Below are 15736 nucleotides of genomic sequence, written 5' to 3'. Positions count from 1 at the left end.
AAATGGAGACTTCTAATTTGATCTAAGAAGTATTCATTCACACAGTTGAGAGATATAGAGTCATAGAGAAATGAAAATGAGGTTTCACATTTGTGTGTGAGAATGAGTTTAGTGAGCATTTTTGTGTTTTTTTTTTTTGTCTTATTTTTTATTTGCATTAGCTTTCTTCCCTTCACAATAATTATTAACTTAGAGAGAGAGAGAGAGAGAGAGGGATCAGTCATCAGTGAGTTTTGTGTAAGAGGAGGGCAGTGAACAGAAGAAGAGCACATGGGCATCCTTGTTGAATTAAGAGCTAGATATACGATTGAGTTAGGGGAATGAGGAGAGAGCTTATTATTCTCTTGCTATATTGTCCGGTTATTGTACTTTTCTTTATATTTAAAGAACTTTGGGGAATTTGATCACCCATATCTTGTTTCTCTCTCTCTCACCCCCTCGAAAAATTAATACAACACAACTGTAGAAGCCTAGATGGCTAACCATCCATTACAAACACAAAAGACAAAAAAAAAATAGTTACAAGAGGCTTATAGCCTATATAAAGCATCCAAATTCGGGATGTATTGGCTAAAAGGGATCGACTTGCTCGATAGTTGATTGGTTGCCCAATAGTGAATTAAGCTCTTAGCTTGAGTGATGATATTATCCCGGGTAGCTTATCTGTCATTTCCTATCTCCATAACTCTATTGTTACGCTCTAACCATATGACCCACGTGATCGTCGGTGGGGTACAAAGATGGAGGAAGGACTTTCTATGGTTTTCATTCTATCAAGAGGTTGGAGATTGATTGAGTGCTACTGTTTGTATGATGAGAGAGGATTAAAGCTTGCCAAATTTTAGAAGTAAAGGGGAAATTAAGAAATAGGTGATCAGATAATTCACAATTGGACTTATACAGAGAGCGTCTGTTTAGAGTTATAAAGTCTCTTCGAATCACCTTGTCCATGGTTGGAGCAGCTTTATGGATGATAGCCCAGAGAAGAAAAGAGACTTTCGAAGGAATACTTTTGTTCCAAATCCAATCTGGAAGTGGTTGTCGTGAGGATGCAACTTGATGGTCTAGCTCTAAGTACAAAGATTTGACTGAGAAACCATGGTTCGAAGGAAGCCACTTACATGAGTCAATCGAGGAATTTAGGGAAGATGAAGCTTCCTTTGTAGACTCAAGGAGAGCAGTAAGGGAATCAATCTCCGATGTTCTAATTGGACGAGAAAAATGAAGATTTCATGAGTCCTTGAGAAAGCACCACCCAAATTATCCTCTATAGATGCAAATTTCTTCTTCGTAGCTCTCTTCAAAGTAGGAAACCTAGACTTGAAAGACCCTCTACCCTCTGCCCGTCCAGTCATCCAACTAAAAGCTGATTTGTCGGCCTCTGTTGATCTCTAGATGCAGATTCCATGAATCCCCCTCACTCCCTATATACATATTATAAATAGAAAATACTTTGTGTCGTGCAACCATATATACAACCTTACCACATGAATCTTCCTTGGGTTTAAATCGAAAGTAACCCATATCGTATGAGATGGTAGAGGAGTGTGGGTCGTACGTAGTATCACGAACAACCCTCAGGCGTTCCTTATCGTATAAAAAGTTTGTGGTATAGATGGATTGAGAGTGGTAGACAATTTGTCTCTTGATATAACTTGCCAATAACCTCCCTCTAATGCTACTTCAGTCCTAACAGAATGCTCGACCACGATCACATCCCAATCCCGGTCAGGTACGTGGCCACCCTACTTGTGCACACACTCCACATTATATCCAAAATGATGCTATTGCCGATAACTATCCCGGCTGGGGTATTTGGACGGTTCAGATCTAGTGAGAGAAAGTAAGCCACATTACTTGACGGGCATAGCATGAGGGCTCATATTATATGGCGATTGGTAAGGGGACCTGGAAATTGTTGTTGGGGAGCTGTAGTACAAAGCCAGTTTTTTGTACTACAGCTCCCCATACCAATTTAGTATTAGGAGCTATTTTTTCGGATTTGAAATTAAATAATGAAATGGAGAGGGATTAAAAAAAATAGTTACAATTAAAAAATTGTAATACTAGTAATTTTTCTTTTCTTTCATATTTTTTCTTAAACCCTAAATAATTCAACAACAATACCTCTCTTTTCTTCTCCACATTTAAGTTACAAAACAACCATTACCAATATCGCAAGATATTTATGATGTTGTTTTTTTAATGGAGGAAAAATATATTTTTCAATCAAACCAACAACCACCAACCCAATCAAACAATGTTAGTATAGATGAAGATATCTCTCAAGATGTAAGGAATTCGCAAGACAAATATTTTCGGTTAAATTTTATTTCTCTTTTTTCCTTCAACTTTAAAAATTTGTCCAAAAAGAGGCAAACTATTTCTGTTCGTTCAACAATTTCCCTAGGGAAATTTTTGTAAAATTTCCCCCCAGGTCAGGGGAAAAATCAAATAGTTTCTTTATTTGTGAAAATTCTCTATTTAGAAAAAAGTAAAATAGTTTCTCGATTTTGGTTGATGTCTTCTTCATAAAATACTTGGGTAGAAGTCGCCATAAATTTGTAGTTGATGAACGAAAAAGATTGCAAGAGGGATATCTAGGAGATTCGAATTCAGAAGAGAGAACGAGTTAAAGAGGAAGAAAGCGTTTTTCTTTTTGTTATTTCTGAGATATTTGACTATATTACACTTGAGTCCTTCAAATTATGAGTTTCACATTTAAAGTCTGTAACATTAAAGGTCTTTAAAATAATAATCCAAAAGTCTTATCTCCCCTTACTAATCTTTAAAGCTCCCCAACCATAATAGCTCCTCAACAACAATTTCCAGCTCCCTTTACCAATCGCCTAGTATATAAAGGTCAGGTCTTATTATTGAAGTAATTATAGGTTGAGGTGTTTTTATGTTCTTTATTATTTGTTTGACAACTCATATGGTTGGGTATACTTGCATGGGATTTCAGTCTCTTTAAGAAAAGTGCCATTACCCTATCTCACAAAAATACAAAATACACCAGTCAGAGATGCTATCTTTGGTCTCTGCCACCAATATCACCACACCCCTTCTTCACTCATATTTTGGACTAGTGAGATTTACATTCACAAAATCCAAAGACTCTTATAATTTTCATTTTTTTATATGGAAATTGTTATTTTTCTCATCCAAACTGGCCCAAGTGTGTCGGCCATGGCCCATGGATCAGTGGTTAATCTCAAAACTCCTCTACAATAGTCTTATCGGCACACAGATTCAATGATGGTTAATTAGCAGCCTGAGCAACCCTAGGAAAAGAGGATGGTTAGAGAAACCCTTTTCCTTATTGTATTCCACTTTGGTTTGGGTGGAAATATGCATGTCCGTATACTAGACCAAGTCTAATTTAAAAGAAAGTGTATATAAAAGCTCATGTTATTTATTTAGGCCCACTTTCTCTCTTAGTGCCCACGGACTAGACAAGTCCATCAAATTAGAGTTCTTTGACCGCACGCAGAGTGCTAGAACAAGCACTCATTAGGAGATGATGATGATGATGATGAGGAAAAAGGTGAACGAACGACATCTCTGGTCTTGTTGGTATGTTTATCTCTCTCATTCATTCATTATGTCTCTCCCCTTACTCTAACATCGTGTTTTTCTCTCTTCTCATCTAACAAAGACTTGGTGCAAATTATAAGTTTAAAATCGGCCCTACCCATATAACTTCCCCAACCAACTTTAGAAGTGCCTTTAAAATTTTCCATCATGTCAAATAATTTTCTAAACCCAATATCAATAAAGGGGTGGGCTATACACCGTAATGGTAGTAATTTTATTAATCTCTATCATGTCACTAAGGCCCACAAGGTCAGTTGTCTTGTAGTATGAGAGAAAATTTAAGTTGGTTGAGGAAGTTATATGGGTAGGACTGATATTAAAGGCACTTCTAAAGTTGGTTGAGGAAGTTATATGGGTAGGACTGATATTGAAGGCACTTCATCTACCACTTACGTATGATTTAAATTTCCCAATTTCAGCTTCTTCTGAATGTCTCAGATCCATGAAATTAACTACCCAAGAGTAGACTCATTTAAAACTTGGAAATTCAATCCCTTTTCTTCACAGGAAAAAATTGGAGATTATTTTTTTTTTCTCTATCTATCTTCATGAAATTGGGTCTCTCAGTTACACTTTTAGCTTCAATTGTGATCTTCATCTTCTCTTCTTTTTCCGGCCAACTCGGTTGGTGGTTCAAATACCCTGATTGTAACCCGCGGGTCATTCAAAATTCTCAAAGTTCACTATACAATACTACTACCAAGGAAGAAGACTACTATTTGAAAACCAACATATCTCATGTACTATTTGGAATCGGTGGATCGGTAAAAACGTGGAAGAATCGTCGGCAATATAACGAGTTATGGTGGAAACAGAACGTAACTCGTGGGTTTGTTTGGTTAGACGAGAACCCCGATTCAAACGAGCCGTGGATAAAGACATCCCCACCCTACAAAGTTTCAAAGAGAAGTTCAAAATCAGCTGCTCGAATCGCTAGAATCGTTTTGGAGAGTTTCCAACTGGGTTTAGAGAATGTGAGATGATGATACCGTTTTTTTCACTGATAATTTAGTTACCGTTTTATCGAAATATGATCATAATGAAATGTATTATATCGGTGGGATATCAGAGAGTATTGAACAAAATTTGTTGCATTCTTATGGTATGGCATTCGGTGGTGGTGGTTTTGCTATTAGTTACCCTCTTGCCCAAGTGCTTTTTGAGACGTTAGATGGTTGCCTTGATCGTTACGAAGATCTCTACGGTTCTGATGAGAGGATACATTCTTGTTTGGCTGAGATCGGTGTGCCCTTAACTATAGAAGTCGGCTTCCATCAGGTAGGAGAGGTATTCCAAACAAGTGTTTGGATTTACACTTTTCAAAAGCTAAAGTTTACCACGTGGCTGAATTACGTGTCCAAATGACGAAACGTGGCATAAATGTCAGCACCGTTCTTTTTTTTACTTTGACTGCCAGTGCAATGAAAAGACATTAATATCCTTGCTTTTATTTGTGAATTTATACAGATTGATATAAGAGGAGATCCGTATGGATTACTAGCGGCGCACCCTTTGACGCCGTTAGTTTCACTCCACCACCTGGACGACGTGAAGTCTTTGTTTCCAAATATGAGTCAGCTGGAATCGATGAGGTTGCTGGTTGGTGCGTACGAAATGGATCCTGCACGGGCACTGCAGCAAAGTTTCTGTTACGATTTGAAGCGGAATTGGACGGTATCCGTTTCATGGGGATACACTTCACAGATTTATCCTTATTTGTTAACGGCGAAGGAGATGTGGACTCCGTTGAGGACATTTCAGACGTGGCGAAGCTGGAGTGACGGTCCATTCACTTTTAATACGAGGTCTAGGGATTTGTTTGACAGGTGCCGAGCTCCTTTAATATATTTCCTGGTGGACGGGAAAATAATTGAAGTAAATGGAGAAGATAATAGTACAGTAACAACTTACAAGAGATTTGAGAGTGAAACAAAATGTGAGAAGCCTGAAAATGTTTCCGCAATGGCGGTGCAGACAATTACAGTATCAGCTTCGAAAATGGAAGGTAACGAGTGGGAGAAGGTTAGTAGTTCAACCCTAAAAATTTGTGTTCTTATAGGCCTACGGTGGTGGATATATAATTAATTAATTTAGGGTTGTGTTTGGAGCAGGGGCCGCGTAGACAATGTTGTGAAGTGGTGCATGACGGATCAGACGATGAGAAAGAACAGCTGAGGATTAAAATTAGAAGGTGTTATCAGATGGAATCTCTAACTCCCCGTTAGAAACTCATGAGCCACAATACTACCGTGACACGTGACTACGACACTTGCTTTCCTTACCATAAATATGTAGTTCCCCTTATCCTTACAAGAAGTGTGAGAGATAGAGTGTATTTTGTTTCTTTGTTTACGCTCTTATACTTAACACGAACGAATCCTTTTATTGTGAGACAGATAATTGTAACAAGTAGTGTCATCATAATAGGTCTTGCCATGGAGGCGACCATCGACTGGTCAGTCGCGCGTCTAATAATTTGGGTTCTCCAGTGAAAACTAGTGAGCCTCTCATGAGTAGGTGCCCCTAGACTAGTAAGGGAAGTCACTGCCCCAAAGGTGTTAAAGGTGCTTCTTTTCCTCGTGCTCTCCCAAAATATGTCTTGGGAGAGGCACTTTTGGAGACACTTTTCAACTAGCCATTTGTGCCCTGACCCAACTCTTGTACACTCCAAAATAAAAGAAATTGGGAGTGACAGGGACATTTTAACGGCACTCCCATTTGGCAAAATTTGTGGAGTTCATTCAGGGATGATGCCTATAATTGGGTTAAAATGAAAGGACTTTTATAAGCTCCAAAAGGCAATGATTACAAGCAGTGTTGGTTATGTGTCCGGGTCAATCTGAGATTCCAGCGAAATCCGACCTGTTTAGTACGGTCTGACCTATACGAATAACGGGCTAGGCCAGCGCGGGCACTACCCCAGAAGCAGGTTGGGCCTGATATTGAGTCTGGCGGCCTAGGTTAGTCCAACGCAACAGTAAGCCCTGGTTGGTCAAAGCCAACAGGATCCATTTGTCTTTCTTTTTTAGTTATTGTAAAATACAATTTTATAAAATATGTAATGTATTTTATTTCTAATTTAGAGGTATAACCAAAAGTATACTATGAATTGTACAGAAATATTGATATCCATTTCAACATGTACTAAATACATTTTGAAATTTTATATTTACAAATCCAGTATTTTTCATTATATATTTGTCGAGTGAATTTGTAAATAATATATATATAGCTTTTCTTTTAATTTGAGTCTAGTAGCTGGTATTGGTCTGAGTTGGGTCAGAGTCTTGCAAAAAGATCCTAGTCCCGTCTCGGACTAGGATATAACTTATTTCGGGCCAGCTTTGCCCACTACGAGATTATTTAAACCCTAGCCAATAGCCCGACTCAAGAAGGTTCACTCTCAGGTTGGTCCGGCCTTATAAGCCTCACCGATTACTATAATTGACCGAAAAATAAAATGCTACAGAAGGTGTTAGAAAAGAGTAGGTGCCTGTAGAAACAGTTGGAGAAACATAGAGTCGGCGATACGTCGGATGAATCTACTACTCTCAAAGTTGACAGAAGCACTACATGGAAAAAGAAAAACAGATACAAAGTGGAAGAAGAAAATTATAGAAGATTAAAAAAATTAGACAGAAGAGGAGGAGGATGCGGTCTATTCAAGGGTCGGGGGCGGAGACGATTTAATTGGTGGTGGGTCCTCCTGACCTGAGTGGGTAGTAGGGTGAAGGGTAAGAAGCAGGAAATAAATAATGGTGTTCCAGTGGGAAGGCATCGAATTTGATTTGGTATCATATGGATGGAAGTTGCCCGTTGTGTGTGGGGCTGGGGCTGGGGCTGGGGCTGGGGCTGGGGCTGGGAATAATAATAGTAATAATAATAAAAAATAGTACTAGTATTAAATTAATTAATGTCTTTTTATATGGGAAAATGGGGTAGTAATATATATATGGAGTAGTCTATAGAGAGAGAGAGATAGGAGAGATAATCGAAGAATCTGTCGGGACTCGAGAGCATTACTGACTGACCCTGCTGTTTCCCACTCTTTTTTTTTTCTTCTTCCCCACTTTTAGTGGGGGGGTTGCATGTTACTTTTTCATTACTAGTCCTTGTGAGAGAAAAGTTACTACTCCATAATAATACCCACCCCCTACTTCTACTTGTGTCCTACTTAATTTTGGCACTTCCATCCGAGATATTCACATACAAAGTTTTATTCTAGGCAGAAGTAGGTTTGCGAAAAAATTAGGACACCTCTGGACACGTGAGTCCGTTTGTGACACAAAAATAATGTTAGGGTTTAAGGGTATTCGAAATAAACAGATAGGGTTTGGATTGTGAAGTGCTATTCGACATCCAGTCTAAATCCGATCTATTAGTATTTTCTAACATAAGCCGTTTCATAATGTCTTCCATATATTTCCTCGATTATACATAGTACATTGTGTCTATGTTATTTCGTATTTATTAATACATGAAAATACACATTACTACATATAGATGTGGTAGTTGACCGTGGATGTGATGGTTGTATGACGGTGACGTCCAAAATGACAAAATATATATATATGAAAATATACATTACTACATATAGACGTGGTAGTTGACTGTGGATGTGATGGCTGTATGACGGTGACGACCAAAATAACAAAATATGGTGTAACTGGTTAAAAAGATGTATAAAATAAGAATTCTTAGATATTAAATGTACTTTGAAATTGAAAACCTCATACTCTTGAAAAATCTAAAAGATTAGATGGGTTTGTATGAATTTTGGGCATTAGGATTTTTAAAATAACCCGCCTGAGAGTCTGATTAGACAGAGATTTTCAAAACCGGACCGAACGGACCTGACGAATGATATACCCTGTAAATACCCGTCCATACCAATTATCATTATCTTTCATTAGTAATTAATATTGCTAATCACTTAACTCCCATTATCATTCATTTCATTCTAATATTATTAAACCGTTAATTTCAATATCAACCTCGTTTAGCCTTAGCTTGACTTGTTTATATTATTAGTTGAGTCGTATTTAAAGTCGAGTGTTTATGGTCTTCCCGGTAGGACTAATATAGAGTTGAATATTGTATGATGCGAAAAGAAGACAATAATATCTTTTGTTCCGTGATTGTCTGAACAATAAATCATAAAATGTCTCACTAGGAAGATCTCTAAAATTTCAAAAAGAATAAAAATTGTAGACAACTGTTGAACTCTCCATCCATAACGCTTCTGTCTTTGGCTATATCCACCAAACATGGCGACCATGTGATGCATTTTAACCTCCCCTAAACCTAATTAATGTTTTAAGATAAACATTCACTTAATCAAGATTAGCACTCATCCTGATTTCAAGCTATTCAATCTTAATTGGGTAATTATATGTGTTACTAACCACGTGCCAATACTCATCCTAATCTTGGTAATTATTCTATAAAAATTGACTTCATTTAAAATGACTCACCTAAAACTTGATAATTAGAGATTAGATAACACCCATAATTAATATAAAAAGATCCCATGGTATCTCAATTTGGCATTATGATGTAATAACAAGGGTTTTGGTATAGGAAGAGTACTTTTTAGCAAAGGTAGTGCATTAGATAGGGAGAACACTCTTTTTAGAATAGGGAGGGATAAACATTTTTTTTTAAATATCTCAAATTTATTCTTTGGTCCCTCCACCATCTCAACCGAAATTTATTACTATCAACGGGACCGGCCGAAATTTGTTATCTTTTTCAATCGACCCAACCGAAATTTGTCATCTTTTTCAGCCGTTACGACCGAAATTTGTTGTCTTTTTCAGTCGATCCAACCGAAATTTTTTTACGAAAAAAAACGGCCTAACACCCTAAAACGTTTGTTCAACCATAGAGAAAGACAAGAAAATGATATTTCTTTACCTGAAACATATTATCTTAATTATAAATGTATTTGTTCAAGTCAATAACTTCGTTTAAGTCGATGTCCTTGTTTAAGTCGATGTCCTTGTTTAAGTCGATGATTTCGTTTAAGTCGACGTCGACGTTTAAAAGAATCTTCTTTCTTGATGTAGGTTGCCTCCTTCATTAACGGTGGTTCCTCATCCATGAGATCTTGAGGCATCATTAGAAGCTCGAAACTAAGACTATAGTGATGGTAAACTTTGCAAGTTCTTTAATACTAATGGTGATGTTGATAGTAGTGACGATATTAGGGTTTTGGTTGTTTAAGTGAGATAAACTACAAGTGAATCAAATTTTAGATTTATTATTAATTTTTATCTAAGTCGTTCTATTTGGACACTATTCATTAAATGACCCTTATAACGCCCTCCTTAAACTAATTTGGTAAAGGAAGAGCAAATACATAAATTGACCTTTCTAACGCACTGCCTTTACTAAATAGTGACCTTCCTATACTAAAAACCAAAAACAATTTTGAGTTTATGTTTCACTAATAAATAGGCCAGCGCTTTGGGGAAAGCTAAATAGTTTCCGGGGTGTGAAGACTTGGTCAATTTCGGTTGACAATTTAATTTCGTAAGTTGTTAGAGGGAAAAATAAAAAACCCCCCACCTCACCTCTCTCTCTCCTACATCTCATCACCTCTCTCTGCCACCTCATCGTCTTCTCCAGCGAAGGTCGTCGGCCGGAAAATTTTTCGGCCGGTGACCTTCAACCATTTAATATTTTTTTTATCTCTCTATCTAAAAAAAATAATTAAAAATATATATATATATATATCTCCTCTCTCTCTCTGATCTAGTGAACCAGATCAGAGAGAGAGAGAGAGGTGAGGTGGAGAGAGAGAGAGAGAGGTGAGGTGGAGAGAGAGAGAGGTGAGGTGGAGGTTTTTTTTTATTTCTCCGGAAAATTTTATGAAAATAAAATTCAAATTTATGAAATAATTCTCATTTTTATAAAATAATTTTATTAATCATTTGTTCCGAAATCTCAACATTTATATGTATCTGAATTATATAATTTTAGAACAAAATTGTATAGGAATTGACCCCTCCTCAGAAGTAAAATTTTGAGGGATCGAATTGTTAGAACATCTCCGATACCAATTAGAGTGTCATCTTTTAAGATGCAAATCTCAAGTTGGACCTGTCCTTTCATAAAAAAAAAAAATAGTTGGACCTGTCGACGTGCCACCAAATCTCAAGGGTTATTCCCCAAATAACCTCTAATTTTATGACCGTTTTCCTGCCTAGCCCCCTATTTTATCAAAAATACTCAGATGACCCTCTTTTTTAGTTACCGTTATAACACCGTTAACTAGTCATCGCCTTCTCTCCTCCATCTCATCACCTCTCTCTGTCACCTCATCGTCTTCACCGGAAAAGATCGTCGGCCGGCCAATTTCCCGATGGGCGACCTTCAAACATAATTTTTTCCCTCTCTTCCTGTCTCTCTCTAACACTCCTGCGAAGGTTCCCTTCGCCGGAATCGGGTCTGTTCGTGATTCACAAACAGATATGTGGTATGTTCGTGTCCTTCTGGTCTGTTCTCGAAAGATCTAGCTCCGGCAAAGGGAAACCCCTTCGCCGAAGTATTTAGAGAGAGAGACAAAGGAGAAAAAATAATTTTTCATTTTTAGAGAGAGAGGAGAGCGAAATTTTTTTAAAAAAATTTGATGTTTGAAAGTCGCCGGTCGAAAAATTGGCTGGCTGGTGACTTTCGCCGTTGAAGACGATGAGGTGGCAGAGAGAGGTGATGAGATGGAGGAGAGAGTTGGTAACTGGTTAACAATGTTATAACGGTAATTCAAAAAGGGGTCATCTGGGTATTTTTGATAAAGTAAGAGGGTAGGTAGGAAATCGGTCATAAAGTTGTGGGCTATTTGAGAAATAACCCTAAGATTAAGTGAGACTTTTTTGAGTTTTACCCCGTTAGTTTGAGATGTCGGTAGCCTGGTAGGCTGGATTTGGGGGAGTTAAAAGGCAAGGTTGTCTAAATGATAGGGTTATCTAGGGTATCTTTTGTAAATTAGTATTGCATAGTAGGGGTGGGAATCGATCCGGACGGGCGGGAAACAGACACTAACTCAACCGGTCCGGGCGGAATGACGACAAATCCTAAGTGTCCACTTGGACATCTGGACACAACGGGTGGACATTTCAGATTTTTCTTCAACAAAGTGCCCGTCCGTGATCGTTTTGATAGTCAGGAAAACCGGGTAGCGGTCGGTAGGGCACCGATACTAATGAACAAAAAAAAATTATTCGAAATTAAAACTGTTTAGTAGCTGAATACAACTTTCTAAACTCCCACTTTAAAATTTCAAAAAATAAATGAATAAAAAATTAGAAGATAATCATTGAGATTTTTCATGGATTACGATCGGTGTATTGTGAATTCTTGGGTTACTGACGAGATATTGAGATTTTGAAGGAGAGAGAGACTAGAGAAGTAGAGAGGTGAAGACAAGATTAAGAAAAATGATTTCTAGGGTTATATTTTTTTCTCTTCGGAATCTAACGGTTATAGCTAACTCTACAAATCTAAAGGCTTGAAATCAATCATATAGGCGGGCGGGTATAACGGGTAGGATAAATGGACGGAAATGGACGGGTTCAGTCGGATCATCGAGTAAGGACCTATGGCCATGTTCGTCCGCTAAGCTCTTTCGGTCGGGCGGGTACGGACCGATTCAGACATCAAACAGTCACAGACCCTTCGGACTCGGACGATCGTGGGCGGGTTTCGAGTTTGCGGGCCAAAATCCTACCCCTACTGCCTAGTATAAGAGAAGAGAGAGAGAAAGGTGTTTTTTTTTTGTTGAAAGTGAAAGGTGGTATTTGTGCTACTTAATGAGAAGTTCTTTTCCTGTAGCGTTTTCTCCCCATCCAAATCCAATTCCGATTGAGACGATTCATTCATCCTTGTACTCACTCATTATTATCAGCTTTTCCCAATTAATCGTGAGCCCACAGCAACCCTCTGTTCTCTGCTGTTTCGAGTTACCAGAAACTGATCAATTTAGACCACCTCCCCCCTTTCTTTCACTTCCATTCTAGATCTGTACTTGCCGTATCTGTAAACCTAAGCAAGGCAAAGCAAAGCAAACCCTCTCTCTCTCTCAAATTACACTTGCATGCACTCCTTCTTTCTTCTACTAATCATAGCCAGCTCAAGTAGATAGAGAGAGAGAGAGAGATGGGTAGTCCTATCTTGAAGTTTAAAGATTTACTCATACAGAAATCTCTGTTCTTGATGAGATATTAAATTAGGCGTGGTCGGCAAGACTTGGGTAGTAGTATTTATCATTCAACAACAAATTTCAAAGAGGGATTTGTTACTTATTCATTGATTCTCAACTCCAATTGGTTAATTAGGGTTTCATGCAAAAAGAGAAACTATTCTCTACTAGTACTACTTCAAGACAAAGAATATTAGTCTGGAGTTGTTCTGTTGGTCGATCTACTACTACTACTTCTTTATTCCCTTATTAGTTAGGTATTCTTCTTCTTCTTCTTCTTTCCTTTTTTGACTTCAATTTCTCATCACAAGAAAAAAAAAAAAGTATACAACTTGGGTTTCACTCTTTCTCTCTCTCTCTCTAAAATTCCAAATCTCTACTACTACTTATAAGTACTAGATAGAAAGAAGAAGAAGTTCTTCCCCTTTTTCGCTTGTTGTAATTTGCTCCAATGGCGAATCGGTGGTGGGCTGAAAATGTGGGTATGGGTGGATTCGATCGGGTTTTACAAACTCCATCTCTTCATCTTCGAAACCCTACTGATCATCAAGAAGATGGTAGCACTACTCATCATGATCATAGTGGTTTAGGTCGCCTTGGAGGACCAACAGGAAGATCAGATAATCAAGAACTCATGATTACCACTACTAATAGTAGTGGAAACGCCACAAATGATAACCTAGATGAAGATGATAACGACAGAGATGGTGATGATCAAAACAATGACCACCAATTAGGCAGCGGAGGCGACGGTGGAAGTGGTGGTCGTAGGCCGCGCGGCAGACCAGCTGGATCGAAAAACAAACCTAAACCACCAATTATAATCACTCGTGAAAGCCCTAATGCTCTTAGAAGTCATGTTCTAGAGATCAGTAGTGGTAGTGACATTACTGAAACTATATCCACTTTTGCACGCCGGAGACAAAGAGGTGTTTGTATTCTCAGTGGTAACGGTGTCGTCACTAATGTCACTCTCCGGCAACCAACTGCACCAGATGCGGTGGTTACCCTCCACGGACGATTCGAGATACTTTCATTGTCTGGGTCATTCTTGCCAGCTCCATCACCACCTGTGGCAACTGGGTTAACCATTTACTTAGCCGGTGGGCAAGGGCAAGTAGTGGGTGGGAGTGTGGTCGGAGAATTAGTCGCTTCTGGTCCGGTAATGGTGATTGCTGCAACTTTTACTAATGCTACTTATGAAAGATTGCCTATTGAAGATGAACCAGTTGGAGTTGGAGGAGATGGAACAACACAATTACCTCAAACTTCAGGGGTAAATTTGGAAAATAGTGGTGGTGGTGGTTTACTTGATCAACAACAATCTTCAATGCCTCTTTATAATTTACCATCAAATCTTCAATCAAATGGTGGTGGTGGTCAAATGCCACATGATGGCTATTGGGTTCCTCCGCCTCGTCCACCTCCATCGTTTTAAACCCTAGCTAGAGAATAGAATGAAGAAGAAGATGAATAAGGTAGAGAAACCATGAATGTGTTTCTAATTAAGATTTAATTTTATTTTTATGAATTAATGCTTTTGTTTTATGGATTTTTGTTCATGTAGAATTTTGATTTATGAATTAATTATGTTTTTTTATTGTTCTTATAAATTGTTTCTTATTTATCTACTATAATATTTTGTTTGTGCAAGAACTTGTTTTCAAATTTTGTAGGAAAATTTTAAGAAAGAATTATAAAGTTGGTAGTTGGAGATCAAACTCAAGTCCATCAAGTAAGTGAGCCATTATTTATTTTGTTTTTCTATCATAAATTTGATTTATTTTTAGAAATGGTTCTATTTCTCTTAGATTAGATAAATTTAAGTTTGAAAAAACAAGAGTATGCTTTCTTAAATTAGATAAGGATGAACTTAGAGTTATGTGGAAACTTTTCAACAATTTTAGTTTGGGATTTGGGGGTGAAAAATGATAACCAACTTAGATTAATGTCACTATGACAAAACTAGCTAGATGAATCAAAATTCGACCAACAATGTTAGTTTGGGATCTATAATATAGTCTTTGAGGGCATTTGGCTGATCTACCTGTTGTTTCCTAGACATTTTGCTCTATAATATTGTGATATCTTTATATTGGCTACTGCATGCTCCATGTCTGAGACATAAACCTGATTAAGGATTTCAATATAATATATTGTTTGCTAGGTAATTACACGACTATGCATCAGAATTCTTTGTTTTACTTAATCAGTTTTCCCTCGGTCATATGCTTCTATTTTTGTAGAAAATTATGATGATGTATATTATCTTTACATATCAATTTGCTATCATTTGTGTTCGAATATTTTATGTTAGAACAAATGAATAAATCTTTAATTAAATGTCTGAGGAAGTTAAGTAACTATTAACTAATCTTTGATAGGATATAGCCAAAGCAAACCAATTGTCATACACGCCGTTTAATCCTGTCACTAATTTATAGTATTTTGTGGTCCATTGTTATGTATAACCCTTCTGATTAACTATGATAATATTACTTCATGTTGTAAACTCGTACCTTTAGTCTTAGTGAGGATCATCGTCGATCATTGTTCAAATCGTTCAAGGAAGCATGGATAAATAACATAAATTATTGACAGTTTGGTTGGTGATCGACCTAATGCACCATTTATATACTGACATAATTCATTTCAACAATGTTCAAATGCTAGCTAATGCATATTTCCGATATTTTTTTCCATTTTGTTCTCATGATTAGAATAACACCAACACCATAAAAATGAGAGGCTTTTTGTTAGAGGCAAGATTGAAGCTCAATGTAACTAGAATTTCAACCATACCCATTAGGGTTAAGCTATTAAATCATGCATTTAGACTTTTACTAGGCATTTGTTCTCAAATAGGAGTTTGTCTTTTATCATCTATAAATCAATCAATACCATTAGAGTGCAGATTAACCCAAAACAGTAGATCTGATT

General features: G+C 37.4%; 2 pseudogenes across 2 annotated transcripts; both read left to right on the top strand.

The window, feature by feature from the left end:
* The first annotated feature begins 4032 nt into the window (after positions 1 to 4032).
* On the top strand, positions 4033 to 5992 carry LOC147546539 (uncharacterized; annotated as a pseudogene). The gene is made up of 3 exons (XR_015223937.1): positions 4033 to 4875; positions 5065 to 5619; positions 5709 to 5992. The product of XR_015223937.1 is annotated as an uncharacterized LOC147546539 (transcript).
* A 6380-nt stretch (positions 5993 to 12372) lies between these two features.
* Positions 12373 to 14409, top strand: LOC147546538 (AT-hook motif nuclear-localized protein 20 pseudogene; annotated as a pseudogene). The gene has a single exon (XR_015224081.1). The product of XR_015224081.1 is annotated as an AT-hook motif nuclear-localized protein 20 pseudogene (transcript).
* The last annotated feature ends 1327 nt before the right edge of the window (positions 14410 to 15736 follow it).

This window comes from Eschscholzia californica, unplaced genomic scaffold (genome assembly GCF_041429995.1).
Source record: "Eschscholzia californica isolate CP2 unplaced genomic scaffold, dmEscCali1.0.p SCAF_4, whole genome shotgun sequence".
Classification (NCBI taxonomy): domain Eukaryota; kingdom Viridiplantae; phylum Streptophyta; class Magnoliopsida; order Ranunculales; family Papaveraceae; genus Eschscholzia; species Eschscholzia californica.
The sequence above is the reverse complement of the archived record's forward strand: the minus strand, read 5'-3'. Positions and strand labels throughout refer to the sequence as shown.